The sequence below is a fragment of the Cebus imitator genome, unplaced genomic scaffold (genome assembly GCF_001604975.1).
Source record: "Cebus imitator isolate Cc_AM_T3 unplaced genomic scaffold, Cebus_imitator-1.0 Scaffold167, whole genome shotgun sequence".
In the NCBI taxonomy this organism is placed as follows: domain Eukaryota; kingdom Metazoa; phylum Chordata; class Mammalia; order Primates; family Cebidae; genus Cebus; species Cebus imitator.
Window position 1 is genome coordinate 3,275,708 of NW_016107482.1, and position 26,788 is coordinate 3,302,495.

A 26,788-nucleotide genomic window follows, 5' to 3' on the forward strand; every position below is an offset into this window, starting at 1 on the left:
AAAAAAAAAAAAGCTGGAGGTATTATGCTACCTGATTTCAAATATACTACAAGACTACAGTAACCAAAAGAGCATGGTACTGGTACCAGTACCAAAACAGATATATAGACCAGTGGAACAGAATGGAGGCCTCAGAAATAACACCACATATCTACAGCCATCTGATCGTCAACAAATCTAACAAAAACAAGCAATGGGGAAAGGATTCCCTATTTAATAAATGGTGCTGGGAAAACTGGTTAGCCATATGCAGAAAACTGAAACTGGACCCATGCCTCACACCTTATATATAAATTAACTCAAGGGGGATTAAAGACTTAAATGTAAGACCTGAAACCATAAAAACCCTAGGAGAAAACCTAGGCAATACCATTCAGGACATAGGCATGGGCAAAGACTTCATGATTAAAACACTAAAAGCAATTCCAACAAAAGTCAAAATTGACAGATGGGATCTAGTTAAACTAAGAAGCTTCTATACAGCAAAAGAAACTAGCATCAGCATGAACAGGCAACCTACAGAATGGGAGAAAAATTTTGCAATCTATACATCTGACAAAGGGCTAATATCTAGAATCTACAAGGTAATTAAACAAATTAAAAAGAAAAAAAAAAAAAAAAAAGAAAAAACAACCATCCAGCCACAATGGTACATGCCTGTAGTCCCAACACTTTGGGAGGCTGAGTGGGGGCAAATCACGAGATCAGGAGTTCAAGACCAGTCTGACAAACATGACGAAACCCCGTCTCTACTAAAAATACAAAAATTATCTGGGTGTGGTGGTATGTGCCTTTAGTCCAAGCTACTCAGGAGGCTGAGGCAGGAGAATAGCTTGAACCTGGGAGGTGGAGGTTGCAGTGAGCTGGTATCACGTCACTGCACTCCAGCTGGGGCAACAGAGTGAGACTCCATCTCAAACGAAAAAAAGGAAAACAAACATCAAAAAGTGGGCAAAGGATATGAACAGACATTTCTCAAGAAAAGAGGTTTATGTGGCCAACAAACGTGATAAAAACCTCCTCATCACTGGTCATTAGAAAAATGCAAATCAAAAATATGATGAGATACCATCTCACACCAGTTAGAATGGCTGTTACTAAAAAGTCAAGAAAAAACAGATGCTGGCAAGGCTGTGGAGAAATAGGAACGCTTTTACACTGTTGGTGGGAGGGTAAATTAATTCAACCATTGCTGAATACAGTGTGACAATTCCTTAAGGATTTGGAACCAGAAATACCATTTAACCCAGCAAGCCCACTACTGAGTATACACCCAAAGGATTATAAATCATTCTACTCTAAAGACACATGCACACATACATTTGTTGCAGCACTGTTCACAATAGCAAAGACTTGGAACCAACCCAGATGCCCATCATTGATAGACTGAATAAAGAAAATGTGGCACATATACACCATGGAATACTATGCAACCATAAAAAAGAATCAATTCATGTCCTTTGCAGGGATATGGATGAAGCTGGCAGCCATCATTTTCAGCAAACTAACACAGGAACAGAAAACCTAACACTGTGGTTCTCACTCAAAAGTGGGAGTTAAACAATGAGAACACCTTGACCCAAGGAGGGGAACATCGCATACCATGGCCTGTCAGGGGTTGAGGACAAGGGAAGGGAGAGCATTAAGACAAATATCAAATGCATTTGGGGCTTAAAACCTAGACGATGGGTTGATAGATGCAGCAAACAACCTTGGCACATGTAAGCCCATGTAGCAAACCTGCATGTTCTACACATGTATCGCAGAACTTAAAGTAAAATAAAAAAGTAAATAAATAGGATCTTAAAAAGATAAAGGCAATTAAGTAAAAAGAAAAGCTAAAACATACATATAAAAAGTAAAAAGACTGAATTGAAAATGAAATAAAATAATAATAGCGCAACAGAAAAATTCATCTCAGAAAAAAATTCCCAGGACCAAATGTCTTCACTGATGAATTCCATTAAATATTAAAAGAATAATCAATTCCAAATACTCTCAAAATTCTCCAAAAAGTTAAAAATACTTTTTAACTTATTCTATAAAGTTAGCATTACCTTGATATAAAAGGCAGATAAAGACATTACAAGAAAATATAACGCTGAAACAAATATATAATGCAGATATAAATCCTTAAGAGTAGCAAATAGACTACAACAACATATTAAAGTAATTGCAAACTGGGAACAAGTGAAATATTAATATATATGGGGTATATAAAGATAGTCCAGGACAAGAAAATCAATTGACATAATATGATACATGATCAAACAAAGGAAAAAACATAATTATCTCAGTATATACAGAAATAGCCTTTGATGAAACCAAACACCCTTTCCTGATGATACCCTGCTAAACAAAGGAGAGAAATAAACATTACCAACATAATCAAGTGCATTTATGAAAACTCACAGCTGATATCATACTCACCAGTGAAAGACTAAAATATTTCCCTCCAAGAACAGAATCAGACAAGGATGCTTGCTTTTACAACCAATATTCATCATTGTACTGGAATTTCTAACTAGAGAAATTAGGCATGAAGAATAAATAAAAGGGACTCACATTGAAAAGAAGATGTACAATTATTTCTACTTATACATGACATAGTAGTGCATCTAGAAAATTCAAAGTTATTTGCAAAAAAATGCTACTAATGCAAAAAATGATGTCAGCAAATTTGCAGGATACAAAATCAACATGCAAAAATAAGTTGTATTTTTCATTGCAGTTCATCATTTCTTCATGAATTGGAAGACAGTATTTTCAAGATGTCAATATTATGAAAAGCAATGTAGACCTTTAACGCAATCACTTAAAATCTAAATGGCCTTCTCTGGAAAAATTAAAAAGCTCATCTGCAAATTTATATAAAATTGCAGGAAGCCCCAAACATCTAAAACCATCTTGTAAAAAAAAATCCGAGGATTTATACTTTAAATTTTTGAAACTTAATGCTAAGTTACAGTAATTACAACAGTGTGTTCCTATTAATATGCACACTATGTTAGGCTTGACACATTAGGTTATGTTAGGCTAGACATACACACTAATGGAACCTGAGAGTTCAGAAATAAGCCCATTCATGTATAAATATATGCTTTTCAGTAAGGGTTCCACGATCATTTGATCAGTAAACAACAAAACAAACAAACAAAAGAAACAATGGTGCTTGAATAACTGGATAGCTACATGCAGAATAATACATTTGGACCTGTACCTCATACCATATACAAAAAATAACTCAAATGGGTCCACAGCTGAAATATAAGAGCTTAAACCAAAATCTCTTAAAATCATTAGTCACTAGGGAAATGCAAATCAAAATCGCTAGATATACTTCATGCTGCTAGGATAGCTACCTGTTTTAAAAACAGAAAAACAATCAGTGTTATAGAAGGCGTGTTTAGGTTATTAAATTAGAACTAACATATATTGCTGGTGCAAATGTGAAACGATTCCGCTGCTGTGGAAAACAGTTTGGCAACCCTTCAAAAACTTAGGCACAAAATTATCCTACAATACCTCAGTTGCATTCCTAGCTATATTCCTGCCAAAATAGAAAACAGACATTCAGACAATTACAGGTACATGATTACTCAGAGCAGTACTTTTCACAATAGCCAAGAAGTAAAAACAAGTCCAAATGTCCCATCCACAGTGAATGGATAAACAAATTGATGCATATAGGTAAAATGGAATATTATTCAGCAATAAAAATTAACAATTAACATGTACTAAAATATGGATGTACCTCTGAAATATTATATTATATAAAAGAACCAGATGCAAATAATCTCATAGAATTCCACTTAGAAAAAAATATAAGGAAAACACACATATAAAATAATTCATAAAATATCCAGAAAAGACAGAATGCAGGTTGATGTTACCAGAGACTAAGTAGAGGAGCAATGGGCAGAAGTTGCTTAACAGGCTAGGTGCATTACTTGTATTACTTTGAAATTATGGTGAAGTCATGACGGTAAATTCTTTGGAATTAAATGGAGATGGTAGTTGTACAACAAAAATATCATAAATGCCACTAAAGTGTTCACTTTAAAATGTTTGCAATTTTACATCATGTTTATTTTACCTCATAATTATTATAATTAAAAAATAATACTTTAGACATATAACAATATATTTATAAATTTGAGGGTATTAAAATAGGTATCAAAAACCGGGACTTGATTCAAATACTTATTATAAATAAAGGCAGAAATATAGAGGAGCCGACATTTGCAGCCGAATTTAATTTCTTTACTTGTAAATGTGAACTGTACTTTATTGTACATCCTTATTTGAGGACACATAGCTTTTAGGTGTCCTATTTACATTCATTCAATAGACGTTTATTGGGTACCTACTAGGTACCAGCTCTGTTCTTGATGATGGGGTTATAGAAGTGAATGAAACAGAAACTAACCTTACTTTCCTGAAGAGCACATTCCAAATGAAGGAGAAAGATAATAAATGAAATGATGAAATAAAATCTGTAGTATGCTAGGTAGCCATAAGTTCTAAGATAAAACCTGAAGCCGAGAAATTTGTTAATAAGCGTGATACTGAGAGTTTATATAAGGGAAGATAGTAAAAATGTTAGAGTGTTCTGGGAAATTCTCACTAAGTAGATAGCACGTTCTAATAAATACCTGAAGGAAGTGAAGGAATGAGTCAAATGGATAACTTGGGAAAGAATAGCAAAGGCAAAGGTCGTGCTGACATTTTCTGAAATGAGCACAGAATTGCACCTGCAACAGAATTGGGGAGGAAGCTGGAATGCAGAATACATAGGGCCTTTTAGGGCATACGAATGCCATTTCATTACAAGTGGTATCAGATGAATATGAGCAAGAAAACACCAAGACTGTTGAATCCTCACATCTTAATGCTATTGACCTGGACCTTGTGTGGAGGACAGGTTGAAGGTAGGCAAATACAGACACAGAGAGATCAGTTAGGTTATAATCCAGGAGAAAGATGACGGATCAAAAAGGTAGCTGACAAAATGCTACCACTGGTTGGATGGGAAATGGATAGGCAGCATTTACTGGAGAATTCAATAAGGATTGGTAAAGGAAGTGAGAAACTGAAGATGATTCCAAACACTTTGATCTGGAAAACTGAAAGGCTGAAGTACGCATCAAGCAAAAAAACATGGGACAAGCAGGTTACAATAGCAACTCATGCATTTACCTCACCTATTTTAGGAAGACTTGTAAATGTAAGTGGTAAGAATGCATGTCAAACATATTTGGAATAACTCTCTCTATTTCTCTCTCTCTCTGTATATATGTGTGTGTGTGTGTATACATATATATATATATATATGCATACATGTATATGGATATCTATATGTATCCACATATATATGGATATATACCATATATATATGTGTGTGCACATATATATGTTATACACATAATAATATGCCACATATAAAGAGGTAAATATGCTATTTTTTGCATTAGCATGAGACAGGCTACACATTTAGATTATATCCAGATTTACAGCAGAGATCTGGAACTGAGCTTGCAGATTTTAGGTCTTCCACTGTTTAATTTAATTTAATATGTCAGTGTATCAGTTTCCTAATTGTTGTGAGGATTAAATAAATTAATGTAGAGTTCTGAAAGTGGTGCCTTGCTCCAGTGGTAGGTATGTATGTATTGCTGTCATTAACATTGAAATGTTACATGCACTTAAGAGCCTTGCAATAGCAGTGATGTAATTAAAAACATAGAAGCAAAAAGTGACAAAGAACTAGAAAGTGTGCTAGAAACACATTTTCAGAAAAATAGTCCTAATATAGAACAGAAATTCTTTCTTACAAGGGTGATAATCTACTTCTTTCAATAAAGTATTCCTTTTAGAATTTTAACCACTATGTGGAAGAATATTATACTGATATCTTGGGATAAGCAACTAAAATGTTATATAGTATTTAATAGATTGATAACTAATTGATATATTACAAACTTTCAGGTGTAAATTTGTATTAAATATGAGATTAAATAAAGGTATTACAGCTCTGATTGTCACTCAATAGATTTACAGAGATGGAAAGAAATCCTGTGTCTCCTTCCATATTTTGGACACCAACATAAACTTGTATCCATGTAATTGGACGTGCCATTTCAGGTTTAGTCTGTGAGCTCTTATCTTTACTGGATCCTAAAATTTTTAGTTTTGTTTTCTGAAATGTAACTATTATATGCTAACAGAACCAAGACATACTAAAAAAAATACCAGCTGTTGGTTAGTGAAGTTATGAATATATTGTGCTCTCTTTCTCTATTTGTAAGATTTCCATAATCAGCTTCTATTTATTTTATGTTCAGGAACAAATAAATATATTTTGAAATACAATGCGGAAAAAGTTTTGAACTAAGAATAAAAGCAACTTGCAACATAAGAGAATGGAGTGATGAAGTTAGTAAAAAATATATGCATCTGTATACTGCTTTACTAAATTAAAATGTCATTTTAGTTAAATGAAAAGAGCTATTATTGTACTTTATTTTCTAAGGTACTATATAGTAAACTCTATTTGAGAAAAGTAATGACCATCTCCAATCAGAGCATGGATTTTTTTACCAACCTATCATAGACAGCACACAAGAATTTACTGTGGACTGTACATTTACCTTTGATACACTGAGTGAAAATTATAGAACATGTGATAGAAGTACTAAGATATACAAAACTTTCATCACATAATATGTGGCCTTGAGCAAGTAATTTCTCTGTGTGTCTCCATTTTATCATCTATAAAATGAAATAAATGTTCTGGAGTATCTCTCTTATTATCTAACCAGTTTAGGTTAATGGAAGTTCTCAGGGTTTCTCAGGTATAATCTCAAACAAAGTTCAACTAACATTTTTCCCTGCTTGTGTAGACATACATTAGAAACGCAGTAAATAAAATGTGTAAAGAATAATTTAGAGCTGTCAAGAACACACACACCTGCACATATGCACATCACCCGCTGTGCAAACTAACCTAAATTTATTTAGGTTTACAGATTTAAGATGACTATACAATGACTCAGAATAGAAAGGAGGTACAGCTACAAATGAATTACTAAGTGATATATCAACCCTGCACCAGGAAAATCAAATGCAATTCTTCTTTTCTATTCATTGTATTTGCATACAGTACAATTTATAGGGAGAAAAAGGCATTCTTTCACTTCAAACAAGTCCCTGCTGCTTCCTGGACAGATAGGTTACACTAGGTAACGATTCTTTTGCACGACAGTGTGCTTATGCTTGTGATGTTTTCGTCTTTTAAATATGTACACACAAAATAAAAGGATTCTTTGGCTATTGCTATTCAGCTTCCGTTTCTCAGTTTCGAGGTACTTGAGGATTATTTTTATGAAAGAAGTAGTGTGGTCCTGTTTAAACAGAAGAATAAACAGAATGCTTCTGAGTTTGTGTTCGCGTTGGTTTTTTAGGCACAGCCTCTCAAGTCTGTTCTCAAGGACAGCCTGTCCTTCCACCTGACATGAAAATCTAACTCTAACAGTGACTTTCATGGGTAAGACAGCAAAGGTAAATTTGTTTTCTTCCTTTTTTTTTTTTTTTTCAGAAGACCTTAGAGAGTATGAGTAAGTCACTTTTGTGAAGACAAAAAATAGTAGTAAGAAGAAAAGGAGGATAAGATAATAAAAACAGGAAGAATAAAAACCATAGAGATCAGGAAAGAAAACAAAGGGGATAATAAGGGAGAAAAGTCACTGAGAGAAGAAGAAATGTTGAATAAAGTGAGCAAAAAAGAAATTAAGAGGAATTTAAAAAATGAAAGTGAAAACGTGTTATAGATGTCCCACCTTCCCCCTATATTCGGTTTATTCTACAAGTTTTTTTTTCACAGAAGTTTTTTTTATTTTTCTTATTTTCTTTTCTTTTAAAATATATTTTTTCAAGTATCTCCTAGAATACAAATGCAATTACTTGCTTTGATAGACAGTGATTACATTTTTACCCAAATTATTATTTTTTGTTTGTTTCTTACCAAAAAATTAGAATATATTTTTTTGTTTTCCCTTACAGTTAGTAGTGACTTGTGACTGGATTTCATCCAAAGGCAGTGTGGAGGAAATGATGGGTGCCACATGGCCACATTGGAGCTGAAATGGTTTGGAAGTAAATGTGATATCTCATACAGAAGGCAGAGCTGAGTCTAAGACCATAAAGCACAAAGCGGAAGGAAAATGGGTTCCTGGAACACTACAAGACTACAAATAAATACATAAGGTGGATATTTATGTGAGTAAGTAATAAAATTTCATCTCTATTAAGATGTGGGTGTTTATACAAATAATGCAGAAGCAAATTCCTTCCTGGACACTAGTAACAGTTATATTGCTCTGCTAAATTTCTCACTTGACAGAGGTATCTACACATGTGTTTTCTATTAAATAATCATTATTTTATTCCCCAACTTCCAAAGTCAGTTTTAGTCCCTCTATCGTGTCACCTAATTGTGTTTTCCTAGCGACAAATGCTTTAATTTTGTGTAGTTGAAAGAGTTTGAGTCTTTATTTTTTGTAACTTGGGAACAATTTATTTATGAAATTCTTGACCAACAATCATGTTTGGAAACTCTCATTACTATAGTTTGTTCAAAATTTTTAATCTTATTTTCTTCTTAACTGGACACTCTACACTCTCCCTGATAACTGTTTATTTCTGGCCAGCATCCCTATCAACATCTCTACTATTGTTGGACATAACTTTAAACTGCTTCCTGTCCTTGCTAGATTCCAATTCACTTTCACAGCTTCAAATAAAAGTTAAATAAATGATTTTACATATCTATATACTATAAATATAGCTACATAGCTATATGTAGATGTCCATATCTATAGTTCTCTATATATTTATATCTACATGTCAGTTCATAGACACATAAATGTAGATATATAAAATTTAAAATTTTGATGATTGCCAGACCTATACACCTATCTAACCTGATGTCTCTAATTAGGTGTCACATAAACATGTTGATTTTATTGCAACCAGTTATTTTTTTGTCTCCTACACCAAACCTGCTAATCTCCTTTGTCTTGATAAATGGAAAGCTCTCTAAATCTATTTAGTAACAAAACAAGAACAATAAAACTGGATTCTATTCTTGACATTTTACTTTTTGTGCTAAATTAATCCAACAGTAGGCTCAACTGACTCTCCTTTAATAAGTATGGCCATCATCTCAACCATTACATTCTTAGCTTGCGCAGTCATCAATTTCTTGTATGTGTTAGTATAGCCACTTGCATGTAAAAAAATAATCCATATTAGTTTTTTTTAATCACAACTATAACAAATATGGCAAACTCAGTGGCTTAAAGCAACAAAACCTTATTATCTTACAAATCTTTCCCTGGAACCATACAGTAATAAAATTCAGGTGTCAATATGTTGAATCTCTTTCCAGGGGCAGCAAAAAAAATCTGTTTTCTGCTCACATGTATGGTTAGGAGAATTCAGCTGTTTCTGACTGTAGGACCAATGATCTATTTTATTTTTGGCTGTAAGCTGAGGGCCAGTCTCAGCACTTAGAGGCTTCCCTGGGCCTGGATCATGGCCTTCTTCCTCCATCACCAAAACAAGCTCAATTGGTGAAATAATTCTCTTGCTGCCATCTGTCTGACCTACACATCCTCTTCCTCTTTATGGATTCATTTTATTTATTTATTTGTTTATTTGTTTATTTATATTATACTTTAAGTTCTGGGATACATGTGGAGAATGTGAAGGTTTATTACATAGGTATAAATGTGCCATGGTGGTTTGCTGCACACATCAACCTGTTATCTAGGTTTTAAGCCCAACATGCATTAGATATTTCTCCTAATGCTATTCTTTCCCTTTCTCCCCACCCTCCGACAGGCCCTGGCATGTGATGTTCCCCTCCCTATGCCCATGTGTTCTAATTGTTCAGCTCTCACTTATGAGTGAGAACATGTGGTGTTTGGTTTTCTGTTCCTGTGTTAGTTTGCTGAGAATGATGGTTTCCAGCTTCATCCATGTCCCTGCAAAAGACATGAATTCATTCTTTTTTATGGCTGCATAGTATTTCATTGTATATAAATGCCACATTTTCTTTATCCAGTCTACCACTGGTGGGCATTTCGTTTGGTTCCAAGTCTTTGATATTGTAAATAGTAACAGCGCTATTGTAAATAGAAATAATGCTGCAATAAACATACACGTGCATTTACCTTTATAGTAAAATCATTTATAATCCTTTGGGTATATACCTAGTAATGAGATTGCTGGATCAAATGGTATTTCCAGTTCTAGATCCTTGAGGAATCACCACACTGTCTTTCACAATGATTGAAATAATTTACACTACTTCCAACAGCATAAAAACATTCCTATTTCACCACATCCTCTCCAGCATCTGTTATTCCCTGACTTTTTAATGATTGCCATTCTAACTGGCATATGATGGTATCTCACTGTAGTTTTCATTTGCATTTCTGTAATGACCAGTGAAGAGCTTTTTTTTTTCATATTTGTTGGCCACATAAATGTCTTCTTTTGAGAAGTGTCTGTTCATATCCTTCACCCACTTTTTGATTGGGTTTTTTTTCTTGTAAATTTGTTTAAGTTCCTTGTAGATTCTGTATATTAGACCTTTGTCAGATAGATAGATTGCAAAAATTTCCTACCATTCTGTAGGTTACCTGTTCACTCTGATGATAGCTTTTTTTTTTTAATTAGTTATTTTTTTTTCTGTACAGGTGCTCTTTAGTTTAATTAGATACCATTTATCAATTTTGGCTTTTGTTGCCATTGCTTTTGGTGTTTTATTTATGAAGTCTTTGCCCATGCCTATGTCCTGAATGGTATTGCCTAGATTTTCTTCTAGGGTTTTGTATGGTTTTAGGTCTTATGTTTAAGTCTTTAATCCATCTGGAGTTAATTTTAGTGTAAGGTGTCAGGAAGGGGTCCAGCTTCTGTTTTCTGCACGTGGCTAGCCAGTTTTCCCAACACCATTTATTAAACAAGGAATCCCTTCCCCATTGCTTGTTGTTGTCAGATTTGTCAAAGATCAGGTAGTTGTAGATGTGTGGTGTTACTTCTGAGGCCTCTGTTCTGTTCCACTGGTCTGTGTCTCTGTTCTAATTGTTCTGTTGCTCTTTTTTGGTACCAGTACCATGCTGTTTTGGTTACTGTAGCCTTGTAGAATATTTGAAGTCAGGTAGCATGATACCTCCAGCTTTGTTCTTTTTCCTTAGGATTGTCTTGGCTATATGGGTTTTTTGGTTCCATATGATATTTAAAGCAGTTTTGTTCTAATTCTATGAAGAAAGTCAATGATAGCTTGAGGCAATAGGCATTGAATCTATACATTACTTTGGGCAGTGTGGCCATTTTCATGATATATATTATTCCTTTCCATGAGCATGGAATGTTTTTCCATTTGTTTGTATCCTCCCTTATTTCCTTGAGCAGTGCTTTGTATTTCTTGAATAGATCCTTCATGTCCCTTGTAAGTTGTATGCCTAGGTATTGTATTCTCTTTGTAGCAATTGTGAATGGGAGTTCATTCAGGATTTGGCTCTGTACTTATCTGCTATTGGTGTCTAAGAATGACTGTGATTTTTGCACAGTGATTTTGTATCCTGAAACTTTGCTGAAGTTGCTTATCAGCTTAAAGAGTTTTTGGGCTGAGACGATGTGATTTTCTAAATATACAATCATGTCATCTGCAAAGAGAGACAATTTGACTTCCTGTCCTCCTATTTGAATACGTTTTATTTATTTATCTTGCCTGAATGCCTTGGTCAGAACTTCCAATACTATGTGGAATAGGAATGGTGAGCGAGGGCATCCTTGTTTTGTGCCAGCTTTCAAATGGAATGTTTCCAGCTTTCTCACATTTAGAATGATATTGAAAACTAGGAAGTCAAAGTATCTGTGTTCACTGCTGATACAATCCCATAATGAGAAAACCCTAAAAATGTCTCCAAAAGACTCCTAAACCTGATAAACAACTTCAGTAAACTTTTAGGATACAAAATCAATGTACAAAAATAAGTTGCATTTCTGTATATAAATAACACTCAAGCTGAGCACTAAATCAAGAATAAATTCCATTTAAGATAGCTACACACCCAAAATAAAATACCTAAGAATACATATAACAATGGAACTGGAAAATCTCTATAAAGAGAACTACAAGACACTACTGATAGAAATCACAAATGACACAATCAAATGGGAAAAAATCTATGACGATGGATTGGAGAGATCAGGATCATTAATATTTTTATATGGCCCAAAGCAATATAGAGATTCAGCAAAATTTATATTACCAATATCGTTTTTCACAGAACTAAAAAAAAAAAAATTCTAAAATTTATAGAGAACCAAAATCGAGCCCAGATAGCCAAAGCATCCTAAGCAAAAAGAACCAAGAGAAAAAAGCTAGAATTATCACATTATCTGACTTCAAATTATACTATTATACCAGGCTACAGTAATCAAAACAACATGGTACTGTCACAAAAAAATAGACATAGATCAATAAGACAGAATAGAGAGCCAGAATTAAAGCTGGACACTTATAATGAACTGATTTTCCAGAAATTTCACAAAAACAATGAATAAAAGACACCCTATTAAAAAAATGGTGCTGGAAAAACTGGCTAATCATATGTAGAAGAATGAAAGTAGACTCATACATCTCACCATCTGCAAAGTTTAACTCAAGTTGTGTTAAATACTTAATTGTAAGACCGAATTTTATAAAAATTCTAGAAGAAAACTTGGGAAATACTATTCCGGACATTGGCCTAGGGAAATAAATTATGACTAAGGCCTTAAAAGCAAATGAAACAAAAACAAATATTGACAAGTGGGACCTAATTAGACTAAAGAGCTTGGACACAACAAAAGAAACTATTGGCAGAGTACACCGACAACCTATAGAATGGGAGAAAATATTCACAAACTATGCATCTGACAAAAGACTAACAACCAGAATCTATAAGGAACTTGGAAAAATCAACAAGAAAAAAATAAACAACTTTATTTTTAAAAATGGACAAAACATATGAGCAGATACTTCTCAAAAGAAGGCATACAAACTGCCAACACACATATAAAAAAATGTTCAACATCACTAATAATTAAAGAAGGGCAAATCAAAACCACAGTAAGATACCATCTTACACTTTAAGAGTGGCTGTTATTAAAAAGTTAAAAAAGGCCAGGCACGGTGGCTCATGCCTATAAATCCAGCACTTTGGTAGGCTGAGGTAGGCAGATCATGAGGTCAGGAGTTTGAGACCAGCCTGGCCAATATAGTGAAACCTTGTCTCTACTAAAAATATTTTTTTAAAAAACTAGCTGAATATGGTGGTGTGCACCTGTAGTCCCAGCTACTTGAGTGACTGAGGTAGGAGAATGGCTTGAACACGGGAGGTGGAGGTTCCAGTGAGCTGAGATTGTGCCACTGCACTAACAGCCTGGGTGACAGAGTGAGCCTCCAACTCAATAAAAATAAGTAAAAAATAATAAAATATTTGAGACTTTGCAAAGAAAACAGAATGCTTTTACACTGTTAGTGGGAATATAAATTACTTCAGCCCCTGTGGAAAGCTGTTTGGAGATTTATCAAAGAATTAAAAATGGAACTACCATTTGACCCAGCAATCCCATTACTGGGTATATACTCCCCCCCAAAATAAAGTTCTATGAAAGGATGCCTACATTCATATGTTTATTGCAGCACTATTCACAATAGAAAAGAGATAAAATCAGCCTGGGTGCTCATCAATGGTGGACTGGATAAAGAAAATATGCACCACGGAATACTATGCAGCCATAAAAATGTATGTTCTTTACAACAGTGTAGGGGTAGCTGGAGGCCATTATCTTTAGGTGCATTAATGCAGAAACAGAAAATCAAATACCACATGTTCACTTTTATAAGAGGGAGCTGAATATTGATTCCACGGGGACATAAAGACGGAAATCACAGACATTGAAGACTTCAAAACATGGAAAAGAAGAAGGGTGGGAAGTGTTGAAAAACTGCCTATAGGCTACTATGTTCAGTATTTGGGCAAGAGGTTCAAACAGAATTAGAAACCTTAGCATCATCACACAATATACCCAGGTAGCAAACCTGCACATGTTCCCCCAGAATCTAAAATAATTTAAAAATAAAATAAAATTTATAGTTATGATAAAAAAGATTTTTGCCAAAATCATAGTATTTAGACATGCCATTCCTGCAATGCAAAACCTCCTCCACTTTCTTCCCAATTTAATATGTGTTTGATGAATTATCTTAATTATGAAAAATCTTAATTATCATCACTTCTTCCACATAAACTTAGTTACTGAAGCATTCAGCTTGGGCTAGAAGCTCCCAAAATATTCCTTGAAATTGATTATGCTTCCTGTGTCTCATATGTTATATATTATAGCCTGACTAACCTTTTTGATTGAGTAATGGGGAGACAAAGTACATTATTTGTATTTTTAATCAGTTCCTTTCTTTGTTGAGATTTCTATTAGTTTTAAAAATTAAGGGAAAAATAGCAGAAGTCAATAGCATGCCAACCTGCTATGAAAGTAATGTATGAGAAAGGAAAGAAGTGAGTTCAGAGCATAGAAACCATTGCAGGAAAGAGTGGTGAATAGGAGTAAGAGCAAAAGAAAAAAAGTGAGTGTATGGTGATTTTCTGTGAGTATGGGTACTTAGTGAGGAAATGATGTATAAAGAGGAATTTTTAGTAAGACTGTTATGTACTGTGGATTCCACTTCATTATCGCTACACTTGGATGGTAACCTATAGTAAATATGTGAGCAGTGTGCTTAAATTACTCTGGTAGTAGATATGCAACTTAAAGTAAAAGAACAAATGCTTATTTTCATGTAGCGTGTACTCATCTATTCTTTTTACTAGGCCAGGAACTCTAGGAAAGCAGAGAGGACTTATTATTTATCTTTGTATGCTCAGATTTTAGTTCCGCTTAGGTAATTAGAACATGTTTGAAAACACAAATGAAGCTGTAGTTCTATAACGTTTCTTCACCTTTTCTTTCTGATTTATCCTGTCTCTATTGACATAATCTCTAGGACATTTTCTTACTTAGCTGCATTTTGTCTTATAGAATACATAGAAAGCAGAACTTTTAAGTAAGGTACTTGGATATTTAGCTGAGAAGATTTTCAAGCAAATTGTTGACGATGCATCCTGATTATTTCTTATTTTTTTATATATATAGCAAAGTAACAGAGGAAAGAAAAAAATACTGAGAGAAGTATTAAACACAAAGGAATAAGGACTAAATGATTTAGGAATTTCTCAGCCTGTCAAAATTTCAGAAAATTCTAAAATCAAGAGATTCACTCAGAATAAATTATGATCATAAGAGAAAATAAAAGGGATGGCTGGAAAACCTCAGGTTATTACTTTGAAAATATAAAAAAGTCAGTATTCTATCACACGGATTGCTCTTTGAAGACATTAGGTATATGATTCATGGATCCTTCAGCCAATTAAGCAGAAGTAAAAACTAGAGATAAAATAATTGAGGAAAGATCTATGGAGAATCTTCCTGTCTAATGGAGTACATTTCTGTGACATACATGAGAAAACCATAAAATTTTAAAGAATTTTATACCAGCAGAAACACTGCCAGCTGAGACTGAGAGGGTCAGAGAAGAAACAAAATTAAAGAAACCTATAGGGCTCCCACAGTTTCTACAGGCAGAAAATAGGCTGATAATACTACTCAGCTGCAAACGTTTTCTACCTTTGAATAAAAAGGAATATGACTCCAAGGCCAGCTCTGCGAGCCCAGGGGGCAGAGAAATGAGTTACAGCAGATTTTTCTCAGGCTTTGAAATCTATTGGAGTTTTGCCATGTTAGATTTCAAAATTTCTTGGAGTATTGACTTCTTTCATGTCTCATTTTTCCCCTTTTGAATGGGAATTTCTATGACTGTTCTCTTATGCCTCTTTCACATTGTATTTTGGGAGTAGATAACTTGTTTTTTACTTTCACGGGTTGAAAAAGAGAGAGTAATTTTACTAAACATATTTTACAAGTGTCGAGAATGTAAATCTTTAAAGGCCAAGATGTATTCTATTCTAGACTGAATAATTGCCCATTCCTGTAACTGGTGAATGTGTTACCTTACATGGCAAAGGATGGTGGCAGATGTGATTAAGTTAACAGTTTCGAGAAGCAGGGATTAGCCTGGATTATTTGGATTTGCCCAATATAATCACACACATTCTTATAAGAGAGAGGTAAGAGTGTCAAAGTAGGAAAGAATATGGTGTATCAATGGAGAAGAGGTTATAGTGATTTGGTCATGGGTCAAGGGATGCTGGTATCCTCTAGAAGCTAAAAGAGACAAGAGATGTATTTTACTTTAGAGGATCCGTAAAGAACCAGTCCTGCTTACATCTTGATTTTAGTAGTGCAACGCTAAATTTGGACTTGTGACTTACAAATCTTTAAGGAAATGTATTTTGTTATTTTAACACAAACTTTGTGGTAATTTGTTGCAGAACACTTAGGATTTTGTAAAAACAAACTAACAAACAAACAAACAGTCGTTTTTTCCCTTTTGGAAATACTTAATGTTTCATTCCTCTCAGTCATCAGTGTTCAGATTAATGCCTATATTATACCCTAAACCTCTCCAGATATCGAGCTTTCTTTTCTAATCATTCTTGTCAATTTAGCTTGCATTCTCATGTGTGTGTGTGTGTGTGTGTGAGACAGAGAGAGAGAGAGAGAGAGAGAGAGAGAGAGACAGAGACAGAGACATAGATAAACAGAGAGAAGGTGCTTTTTAGGTATATGTGTCTTGTATGCCCATGATATGGTTTGGCTGTGTCCCCACCCAAATCTCATTTTGAATTGTAGTTCCCATAACCTCCATGGGTCCTGGGAGGGACCTGGTGTGAGGTAATGTAATCATGGGGGTGGTTTCCCCCATGCTATTCTCATGATAAGGAGTCAATTCTCAGGAGATCTGATGGTGTTATGAAGGGCAATCCCCCTCTCTTAGCTCTCATTCTTCTCTCTGCTGCGGCCTTGTGAAGAAGACATGTTTACTTACCCCTTGTACATGTTTGTAAGTTTCTTGAGGCCTCTCCAGCCCTGCAGAACTGTGAGTCAATTAAATTTCTTTCCTTTATTAATTACCCAGTCTTAGGTGTGTCTCTATAACAGTGTGAGATTGGACTAATACATCCAGATTAGAGTATGGTAAAATCATTGGTCTTAAGGCTAGTGACATTGGATGAAGAAATAATATAATTTGTAACCACAGAATGGGAGATGTGTAAGAGAACAGAAAGTGCTAATAGTAGTGAGAACAGGACAACAGATATAAAATGGGATTGTCCAAAGCAAACTGGAATGCATGATCAATCTAAGAATAGTAAAGTTTCCACTCCAAAAAGGAGCCAAGGAGAACGTGTAAAATAAATCAAATTCTTATGAGAACCCTAAATCACTGTGATAAGAAACTTTGAGAAGACTAATAAGAAGAGGAAATGTGAAAAGCAAACATCAATTAGAAAGATAGGAAATGTGAGCAATGAGACAGCCTGTTTTCTTGTTGGCTTCTAATACCTGTGTTTGCTTACACCCTGCATTTATGAGGCCTCAGGCCGAAATAAATCAGCTTAAGGGGTTACAAGGAGGTTAGATCTATGACGTTTTCACAACTGCCTCCTGAGTTTCATACTACTTGACTTCTGTTTGAGTCTCCCATGCAGAAAATAAAAAATCTATCAATAGTGATTTTGTTGCTTTAATTGACTAAATTAGAGTTGGTAAACTTGTCCAAATTACCATTTGCTGTGGTGCCAGAGAAAGCTGGCACAAATATTTGTTGTCATTGTTGTTTTTACTTTGCTTTATGTTTATTTGATGGGACTTTCCACGTTTATAAGCAGAAATTCAATAAGAAAATCCTATTATGTAAATATTTACCCATTTCACAAAATTCTGATTATGAGGTTAATACATCAGAAGTTCAGTTGGAAATATCCATTTTTATGCACTATAACTGTAAGAAAATATAATAATATATTTGGATAAGAACCAAGACAGTTCTAGATTTTTTGCCCCATCTACTTAATATTATATTGTGCTCTTTGTAGATAAGTAGTAAGGTTTGCTACAAAATAAACTGTAATTATTTACTATTGCTTAGCAAAATAACCTTAAGCAAATGAATATTTTGGAATATTTTAATAGACATGTGTTTAATAAGAATAAATAAAAGACTAAATGTATAAATTTATGCTTATTTCGACAATCGGTGTGTGACTTATTATAGACCAATATTTGGTATTGGAGTTTCAGTTTATATAAAAGAATATTTCTATATTAAAAGATTATAAACATATGGGAAAGAAAGATTAATAGATAAATTATATATAATACAGACACTATAAAGAATAAGTACTACCACAAATTTGGTCATACCAATAAATTAAAAATATAATATTTTTTTCTTTCACTCTTTGTTCTAGTCTTCAGATTAATATCTGTTTTGGTTTGCTTTTTTAGTGAAAGATGCTTGACTGATAGTCTAATTCATGTTAAAAATAATGGCTGATGACACACACAGTTAATTTACACAAAGATATTTCCTGAGTGCTATATCACAGGGCTGTATTGTGTGCTTTGCCTCCTAATGCTTTATTACACACGGCATAAAAAATTACTATGAAAATGTGATCTTTGTTTCTTTAGAGTGTATTTTCTCCTCCTGCTTCATTCAGTCCTCATGTTGTAATCTTCCATTTGTGATAACACTACAGATACTGAGGAAAGTATTTTGATGTTGCAAATGCAAGGTAAAAACATCAGATTAGTTAGAAAACAGCAGATCTCCAGAATGAATGATATAAGCAAATATCCTTTTGGGATAAACATTTCTCTATTTAAAAAGAGGCTATTTTAGAGATCCTCTTTTTAAAATCCTTTTGTAGTAGGGTTGTTTACAGAGCCTTTTAGTCAAACCTTTTTATGGAGGCTAATTAAATGGTGGTACAGTAGCAGCATGAATACTGAATCAGAATAAAAACCATCTGGGTTCTGATCCAGCAGCAAGTACTTTGACTTGAATTACCTAAATTCTATGAGCCTTAAATTCATCACTTGAATAATGAAATTTTGAAACTTCTTTCTGTGTCCTTGAGATAATTTGTATAAGTTAGGAAAATTAATAAATGGTGGCTATTACTATCATAATTCTCTTCTGCCATGGTGATATGGGTAAAATATAATTGTAAATTTTCCTCTTTTTTTTTCAAACTTTAGCTCAGTTTCAAGTAAAGAAAAAATGAACAAAAGTCATAACCTAAAACTATGCTATTTAGAAAATGTTTGTATTGATAGGCCCAACAACTATCTGATGATAAGCTTTATAAAACCATTATAGTCATATATTCTTTGATAAAATAAAAATAAAGCATCATCATCATAGTCATGCTAAAAAGCTGTAACCTCAGTTTTTAAGCTGCAAAAATCAGCTGAGAGTACGGAAAATAGTGCAAAATGTAATCTGATTTTCCTGCGTTTTAATTTCCTATCTCAATGTGTTAAGCTGCATATGTTGAAGTAAAAAAAAAAAAAAAATGTCTAAAATGTCAAATAGGAGTCTTGCTTAATTTGTACTATGCAATCAATCAATAACTATGTGTTCAGCTCTGGCTGGGTATTAGGCCTAGTACTAGTTGCAATAAGGCAACAAAGGTTTATTTTTAAGAAAATTATCCTGTATTATAAGCAAAGATGTTTTAAAGAATGAAGACAGATATCATCTCCATATGACTGATATGGTCAGGCTCTGTTTCCCCACCCTAATCTTATCTTGCATTGTAATCCTCACCTGTGGAGGGAGGAACCTGATGGGAGGTGATTGGATCACGGGGGCAGTTTCCCCCTTGTTGTTCTCATGATAGTGGATTCTTACTAGAGCTGATGGTATTAAAGTGTAGCACTTCCTCACTCTCTTGCTCCATCTCTCCTGCCATGTGAGATGTGCCTGGATTCTCCTTCACCTTCTGCCATGATTATATATTTCCTAAGGTCTCCCTAGCCATGTGAAACTGTGAATCAATTAAACCTCTTTCCTTTATAAATTACCCAGTCTCATGTAGTATCATTATAGCCTTGTGAAAACAGACTAATACAGATAATTGGTACCAAGGTAGTGGGGCACTGCTATAAAGATAACCAGAAATTGTGTCGGCAACTTTGGAACTGGGTAACCTGCAGAGGTTTGAACAATGTGTAGGGCTCAGAAGAAAACAGGAAGATGTGGGAAAATTCAGAACTTTCCAGAACTTTACTGAATGGTTTTGACCAAAATGCTGATAGTGATTTGGACAATGAAGTCCAGGCTGAGGTGATCTTAGATGGAAAGGAGGAGCTCATTGGGAACTGGAACAAAGGCCACTCTCCTTATGCTTTAGCACAGAGACTGGCATCATTTTGTTCTTTCTGTAGAGATCTGCAGAAATTTGAACCTGAGAGACATGATTTAGGGTATCTGGCAGAAGAAATTTCTAATCAACAAAGCATTCAAGATGTGACCTGGCTGATTCTGAAAGCGTTTTAGTTATATGTGTTCACAAAGAGATGGTTTGAAATTGTAACTTATGTATAAAAGGAAACCAGAGTATAAAGGTTTGGAAAATTTGCAGGCTGACAATGTGTTAGAAAAAGAAAAACTCATTTTCTGGGGAGAAATTCAAGCCAGCTGCAGAAATTTGCATAAGTAGCTAGGAGCTGAATATTAATATCCAAGACAATGGAGAAAATGTCTCCAGGGCATATCAGAAATCTTCACAGCAGACCCTTCGAAGACTAAAACTAGAATAGAAAAATATGTTTATTGGCTGAATCCAGGGCTCCACTGCTCTGTGAAGCGTCAGGACTTGGTGACCTGCATTCACAGCTCCAGCTCTGGCTAAAAGGAGCCAAGGTACAGCTTATGCTATTGCTTCATAGAGTGCACGCCTCAAGCCTTGGTGACTTCCATGTGGTATTGGGCCTGGGGTTGCGCAGAAGACAAGAGTGGAAGTTTGGAAACCTCTATCTAGATTTCAAAGGGAATGCTTGGATGTCCAGGCAGAAGTCCACTGCAGGGCCACAGTCCCCATGGAGAACTTTTACTAGGGTAGAATGGGAAATAAATGTGGAGTTGGATCCCCCACAGAGTCCCCACTAGGACACAGCCTAGTTGAGCTGTGAGAAGAGAGTGATCATCCTCCAGACCTCAGAGAGGTAGATCCGCCAACAGATAGCACCATGTGCCTGAAAAGTTGCAGGCAATCAATGAAATAAAAAAGCAGCTGAAAGCAGTTGTAGGGGCTGTACCCCGCAGAATCACAGAGGTGGAACTGCCCAAGGTCATGGGATCCCACCACTTGTATCAATGTTTCCTGGATGTGAGATATGGAATCAAAGGAGATTTTGGAGCTTTAAGATTTAACAACTACCTAGCCAGGTTTTGTACTTGCCTGGGGACTGGGGCCCCTTAGTTTTGGCCAATTTCTCCCATTTGGAATAGGTACATTTACCCAATGCGTGTACCCTCTTTGCATCTTGGAAGTAGCTAACCTGCTTTTGATTTTACAGGTTCGTAAGCAGAAGGGACTTGCCTTGTCTCAGATGAGACTTTGGACTTGGACTTTTGAGTTAATGCTGGAATAAGTTAAGACTTTGCAGGGACTGTTGGGAAGGCATGATTGGTTTTGAAATGTGAAAAGAACATGAAATATGAGAGGAGCCAGGGGCTGAATGATATTATTGGGATCTGTGTTCCTACCCAAATCTCTGTGTGTCAATTCTCGAGGGAGGAACCTGGTGGTAGGTGACTGGATCACGGGTGGTTTCCCCCATGCTGTCCTTGTGGTAGTGAGTTTATTCTCACCAGAGCTGATGGTTTTAACGTGTGGCACTTCCCTGCCCTCTTGCGCTGTCTTTCCTGCTGGCATGTCAGATGTGCCTTGCTTCCACTTCACCTTCAGTTATGATTGTAAATTTCCTGAGTCCTCTCCAGCCATGCAGAACTGTGAGTGCATTAAACCCCCTTTACAAATAACCTAATCTCAGATAATATATTTTTAGCAGTGTGAAAACAAACTAATACAATGACAGGCATAGATATTGTATATGAACTATTAAAGAACACACTCAAAAATATCTTATGTACAATGAGGGGTTATGCTTGAATTCAAACCATTCTCTGATTCTGAAGTTTTCCTTTTAATTTTATCATCCACGTGTTAGATATAGAGCAAAAATGTCTAAACTAAAATAGTTTATAACCTAGTAGATAAAATAAGTGAGCTACATTTAGAAAAATGATAACTAACATCACTAAGTGCCAAAGGAATGGCTTGGGCACTTGAGAAATTTCAGAGGAGGAGAAACAGTTTCTTTTAAGCCCAGTTGAATAGGTAAGGCTTTGTAGATTATTGAAGAATGTGCAGAATTTTTCATTGGCTGAGAATGTGCATTTTAGGTAGGAAGGGTGGTTTGAGAAATGAGGCTGAGGAAAGCATGGAACATGTTTTAGTATACAGTAAGTAGAGCCATTTGATTGTAACAGCTGTTTAACTAGGAGACCTAGCAAGAAATAAGCTTGGAAACAAAAGCTGTGACCATAATGTTTCTATTTTAATTTTAGGCCTTTTTGGGATGGTTTTCTCTAACTTATAAAATATGATCTGAGTGTATACATTTTTTCAGAAATCGAATATGACTGAAACGTGTGTCACAAATACAAAGCAGTGGAAGATTTGTATCTGATTATCCAAACAGACAAATCCTTGCAACACAAGAACAGATGGAACATTTGTTCCTTTGTGTAACTACCTACAAATCCATTGCACATGATGGTCATGTGACCCAGGACAGGCTACTTATAAGATTCATTCCTTGGAGTGCCTACAGAAAAAGAAGCTAGTTCAACAAGAAGACTTCCCTGAAACTTCTGCATGGAGAAGGGAGATGGCTGTATCCACTAGGACTGCTATTGATCGTTAGTAGACTCTCATTGATAATTGTAGGAGCAGGAGATGTTGCCAAACAGAGGAAAAAAGGACAGCAGAGTCAAGCAATAACAAAAATGAGGGAGGGGGAGGGAAGCAGGCAGAGATAGAAATATTTTTAGGTTCCCTGGACCCGGCAGTGTTTAAAACAGAAAATTCAAACTAGTAACATAAACATATTAATTTTATCTTTTTCTCTTCATGCCGGTTGATTAGGTTCCTGCAGTTTTAAATTCATAGCTAGAAAGGTCCTATTTCATTAGAATACATGAATTCCAATTGTGTGGCTCAAGTATGTATTTTGAAACACTTGGAGAAAAAGAAATTAGAGTAGTATGGGAATTCTGAGAAAAATGGGAGGGTGAGCATTACGTAGTCCTCTGTAACTCTATTCTAAACATAGAACAAAATGTAAAATATTTTTAAATATACTTGACAAAATACATAACCATAATTTAAAAGGAGAGAGAAACAATTGGGGGCACTTCTGCTTTTTAGCAATGAGGAATAATATGTTCTGAAATAACCCTCTTTTCACAAGCACTAGACAACTGAAGAAAATAGAAGAAATCACTATTTTCAAATGTTGTACTACAGGCAGCACAGAGCTGTAATTCACAAGAAACGAAACAAGTAAATGAGCTAAACCACTGCCTAGTGTTTCTATCTAAAGGTGATTTCTGTGCTACAATCCAGTCAAGAGAATTTAAACCAAGTTCGGGAATCTCAGTAAGTTGAGAAAATAGAGCTTGAAATTTGCAGAGGCTGAAAAAGCTAGAATTTGTTACTTGGGGAATTAGAAATAGAGAACTAAATTTGCAAAAATGAAAAGTTCAGAAAATCTGCACAAGGGCCCATGAGTTTTTCTCAGAATGCCAATATGCATAATGTGAAATCCCAGAGAGTAAACAAAAATCAGTTCCAAGGAAAAAATCATTATATGAAGCTATAATATGAACAATCCTCAAAGGTCTCACAGAAAGCCAGGAATTGTTTGAGTTTCAGTCAGAGTTCAGAGACTTCCCAGAATACAACAGACTTTCAGTCCATGCCTTAAAAGTGAGGCTAAACTAGCTGTAGAAAGGCTACTGTAATTGCACTCAGACCAAACTCAAAAACAAACTTCAAAAGATCAGTCTAATTCAAAAGTACTTAGCTGCCTGTGAGAAAACAAATTCATCATTCTTTAACTCTTTAGAAGCATGTAAAAATATAAATATATCAATATACAGAATTCAAAAAAATAAAATTCCAAATGTCCAACACCCGATTCAAAAGAACTAGAGTAATAAACAATTAAAATTATCACTAATAACTAGGAAAAAGTCAATCAAAAGAAACTGACCCAGAAACGACAAAGATGATAGAATTTGCAGAAAAGGACAGTAAAACAGCTATTGTGAAATGATTCATCCATTTAATCAGGTACAAAATATGAACATGAAGTGAGCACAAAACAAATGATGTGAAAAAATATGAGACTTCTAGAGAATAAAACACAACATCAGAAATTTTTTAAAAACCACTGGAAGGGATTAATAGCATATTAAACATGGCAGAGGGAAAGAATGATGAATCATAAATATACAACTATACAAGCTATCTAAATTAAACCCCAAGAAAAACAGACTGAAGGGAATCAAACAAAAACACAGCATTATTAATCTGTGGGACATTATATATAAGTGGCATAACATAGCTAGCATATGTATAATTGGAGTCCCAGAAAAAAAGGTCAATATAGGGGATTACATATACATATGTAAGGTGATGAGTGTAGTTTTTCTAATATGATATAAATATAGAACCATAAATCTGAGAAAATGCAACAAACCATAAGTAGAAAAGAATAATGTAATCCACACCAAGGTCCACATCACAATCAAGTCTCTAGAAACTTGTGAAAAAGAGAATGTCTCAAAATATAAGAACAAATTACTTTCACAAAACATGAACAACAAATGGAAAAATCAGATAATAAGAATATGAGTCAAGGAGAGAAATTTGTTGGATACAATGCAATGAAATTATGAATAAATAGTAAAAGAGAAACTAAATTTGCCATAATATATGAAAAATAATGTCAATCTAAATACTTTGTTACTGAAGAACTCACAATAAAAATTAATACAGTCAGAGTGGGATAACTATGAAATTTACGCATTAAGACAGATAAATTAAGACATTTAGATAAATTACATTAAGACATTTAGATAAATTTCTTATTGAAGTAAATGTATAACTTTAAATATACACAGCGTATAATAAGAAAGACTGAAATTAAATGATTCAAAATATCATCTCAAAAAATACCTTAGAGAGAAAATTTTAACCCTTGGTTAAAGAAAATATAATACCTTGCTATAACCAATGTTTACTAATAGACAGATGGGAATTATCTTCAAATAAATCTATAAAACCCATATAATGCCATTTATTAAAACTTTCAACAAAATCTTGAATATTCAAGAATAGCAAAACAATTCTGAATACTAAGAAAGTAGTAAGGGACCAACCCTACTAATATCAAGACTTATTATAAAGATACAGTAATTTAAATCAACACAACGAGGGCTGATACCTCATAAAGAGATTAATGCTCTCTGTTTTTGGTGGGGTGGGCGGGAAATGAGTGAGTTCTCACTGTATTAGTTCTCTTGAGAGCTGGTCATTAAAAGTATCTGGCACCTTCTCTCTCTCTCTGGCTTTTTCTCATGCCCTGTGATGTCTGCACATGCCGGCTCCCCTTCCCTTGTCACCATGAGTGGAAGCAGCTTGAGGCCCTCACCAGATGCAGATACTGGTTCCATGCTTTTTGCGCAGCCTGTAGATCCACAAGCCAAATAAACCTCTTTTCTTTATAAACAAATAAATAAACAAACACACCACTGGCATAGAAATAAGTCGAGAGAATAAATAGTTCCCCATAAAAGAAATCTAAAAATCTGTGGAACTACAGGTGTTTTAGAGACCTCATTGAAGACAAAAGAAAAAAAATCCAAAGTCGTCTCCCATTGTTGATTTGAATACCGTTGAGAAGTACCACAATGAACCTAGATAGATGTCAAAATGCCAGCACAGTTGCTTCCGAGCTAATTAAAAAACAGAATGTAGAATGATTACATAGCAGAGTAATGTGTCAGCTTTAGCAAAATAGAAAATATGCAAACCCCACCACCAATCCTGGCTCTTCCCTAGAAAAACTCTCACATAGAGGTCAACCATGGAAGAGTAAGAGGTTCCTGGCACTATAAAATGACAATCTAGACACATCTGCATCTTCCAGAAACCCTTGCACCTATGTTCGGTCCATGACACTAGTTCTTACCATCTAATCTGAGCAAAAGTGATTAAAATAATCAGTGTAATTTCTCTATCCCTTTCTTGTCCTACCACAGTATGGCAGATATGTCTTCTGGACTGATGACTTACAAGACAGAGGAACACTCTTTGTCCTAGAGTTTAGGTGCACCACAAATAAATCTCTGGTATATTAAGAAATGCTATTTCGAGATTTACAATACAGATGTAGAACAAAGATTATTTTTACTAATATGTACCTGAATGTCTGATTTTAAAAATTTGTAAATTAAACACAGTATGTTCATATACCAGAGATACGATACGAATAATGGTTTTGATTCATTATATGTATAAATATTAAATGAATGGAAATATACTGTTGACCAAATAAATGCATACAATTA